Here is a 3350-nt window from a genome sequence, read left to right as displayed (position 1 = left end):
TTTTTGGAATCATAAAACCTTCTGGGAGAGAATGTCGTTAATGGCGATCAACAACAAATTAGACTGGACACTAGTTGGCATCTATATCCTGCTGATCAGTCAGGATACAGTGCAGATCTATACCTACCTGTATAGATCCAGTCGGGTCCCCAGGCTCTACGGCCCATCTCAAGGCACCGGTCATGTCCCAGTCCTTAGGATTAAGTAAAACTTAATCCCACATATCATCATTATCCAGTCCATGAAGTATTTTGATGTCAAATCAATTCGAATTCAAAACCTCCCAATTCAAGGTTCGCAAATAACCCGAAAGAATGGGTATTTGCTCAAGAGAGCAATCGAATTATAGGAACAATAATGAAAAGAACATGCGTAATAAGAGTAATTACAGTGAAGTATAAAACAATTAACTATTCTGAACTTAGAATAGGAACGAATAATTAATTGCAGTATTTTAAAAGAAAAATCAAGAATACTTGCCTCGATAAGCTTTAACCACTATTATCGGTTGACTTTTGGATTGCCTTGAACATTTGGCTTTATCGTCAGACCACTATCCTATTCTGGCTACGATCTCAACACACAGTTCCTTCGATTGAAACTTCGTTGATCTCGTCGACTAATCACTAGATCGTTCCTAGTCCAACGTCAAGTCTCGGGTCTTCCGACTAAGACCTATAGGGTTGAAATATCCTAATTCAAATAATCATCTCACTTAACATAACACCACCATCCTAATTTACCCATACGATTCCTTAACCCAACTCGTATTTATATGTATTATTGAAATACACATAGCAGTTATGGTCCACATCTTCGAAACTCGGTTCGGTATTTACTTTCGGACAATAAGTATACTCGTCGTTTTGAAAAACAGGCAATCGATTATTTATAAATTATTTTGTCTCAACCGCAATTAAGTTCATATATATATAACTTAATTATATATGGTTATTCGACATCTCTGATAATTATAGGGGAAGAAAGAGTGACGAGAGAGAGATTGAGAGATTAACTAGAGAGAGTTGTGGACAAGTCGATGCAGGAGGCGGTGCTACACGGGGTAGAATTAGGCTTATATCTATTTTTTTTCTTTCTTTCTTTATTTTATCCCCGATATTTCCTGTTTTGTACCGCAATTAACGTCTTTAATAAATAGTTTACGATAACACCCGTTTGGAATTTTATCAGAACTTATTTAAAATTCCTGATATAATTAAAACTAATTTTTTATAAATATTTTATAATTCTAAAAAAAAATTTGGAACGCAAATTCAGACTTGTATTTTATAATTTTAACTAATACATGTGCCCTAAAATAAAAGCCAGAAATTTTTTAAAATAATTTTAAATTCTCAAAATATTTAAAAGTTAATAAAATAAAATTTTCAGGATTTTTGAAACCTCTTGGAATTAAATATTGATTTTAAAATTAAATGGAATCAGAAAAATCATTTAAAAATAAATAATCAATAAAATATTGATTTCTAAATTTTATAAATTCCTAAAAATAATGAATAAAATTATAAAGCAACAAAAATAATTTTAGAGATAATTTTGGCATTTATAAGAATAAATATTCCATAAAATTACTTTAAAAATGAATTACTTTCATACAGCTCGATAATTAATTATAAAATTATTCTCCGCATCCAATAAATCACAAACAATAAGGAATATAGCAACATATAGCTGACAGAACCATCACATATTTAATTTACCTAATAATTTCATACTTATATTTACATATCGGATCCAAAAATAGGTTACTTAGCCACTAAGTAACTAAAAAGACGATATGATTTTTAATACCAGACTTGGATAATTATCAAAACAGAGCTTCCTATAAAACACTTTGTACAAAAATAAGATAATAATATATCGCCTTTTGAGAATACGGATTTTTATCGATCTATAAAATGATTAGTGTATCGAAAATTTAATACCGGGACTCGTACATGTCAAACCGTATTCCGGATCGAAAAAGTCAAAACACGAAAAGTGTTCAGAATTATCAGATTAGGTTAGGAAGGAGTTATCGGAAGAGTTTCGGGTTGTAAAAACGCAAAACGGTTGAAGTGGGATGATTTCTGAGTCTAAAAAGAAATTTTATAATTATGTAAAAATAATCATTATTAATTCTATAATTTCTTATAAATTCACATAACAATCCAAAAATTCCCAGAAAAATACCAAAGCGATCTATATTTTATTCTGGATAATTAAAGATTAAAATATCTATTTTTTTTCAGAAATAAACATCCAAATATTAATATCAATTATCAAATAATTCACCAAAATTCACATAAAATTACATAATAATTATTTATTGATAAAAATAATTACATAATATTTCCCAGACGTTACATCCTTCCCCCCTTAAAAGGATTCTGAGAAACAAGCCATGATATTTTTTTCGGGTATCTTACTTAAAATTTCTCGGAACTCATCACTTTAATCACTATTCAACGGTCCCCTACCGTCATCAAATTTATCAGTTGCTCATGCAGCCCCTAACTCAATCTTTACTTCATACATTTGGAGCGAAATATCTGTGACAACAAGATCAACTCATTCACAATCGTTCTATCTATCTTATCGTTTCAAAGGACTGACTTAATTTACACTAACCTTCTTTTCTTTCCAATTCTAATAGTTGGTGTTCATGAAATTTCTATTTTCACTGACTGTTCTACTTTACTTTTCATGTCTCCTTCTGTTCGGTTAGTCTGGCCTATGATCATTTTCTAATCAAATTCGAGAATCTTTAATCGATTTCTTGCACTTTCCATCCGTCTGCGCCCGATATCCTGAGCTCATGGCGTCTGATGCTTCAGAATTTTCTAAATCTATTCAAAAACTAAAAAGGAAAATCTCGGCAATTGCATCTAACTCACCACTTTGTAGCGTACTTCTATTTCTTTTTAATCACTATCAAGTAGATTCATCGACGAGAATCTCTTACTATCTGAAGGGAAATATATTAATTTGGGAACAGAATGAATCATAACTTTATTCAAAACCCGGTCTCTTGGTACTAATACTCATTTTGTTGTCATATCAAATTAGATATCAATACGAACTTTGATGCTCATAACGTCCCATACTGAAGTCAACATCAATCATCTGCATTAATACCACCTTTGATATCTAACAACAAAGTAAGTATCAGCATAATCCAGAAGACGGATCAAAGCCTATTCTTCAATTTCTAACTTTTCCAATTCCTTTATCCACTTTCCAACAATCTTTATAACATTCACTCTTTCTTTTCTACTCTAGACATCTGTCTCTAAATGGATCTTGCTTGGTTGGTAAGTAACCATACTTCCGTAGCTCATAATCTATTA

This window comes from Apium graveolens, chromosome 10 (assembly GCF_009905375.1).
Source record: "Apium graveolens cultivar Ventura chromosome 10, ASM990537v1, whole genome shotgun sequence".
NCBI lineage: Eukaryota > Viridiplantae > Streptophyta > Magnoliopsida > Apiales > Apiaceae > Apium > Apium graveolens.
Note: the sequence above shows the minus strand (reverse complement) of the source record.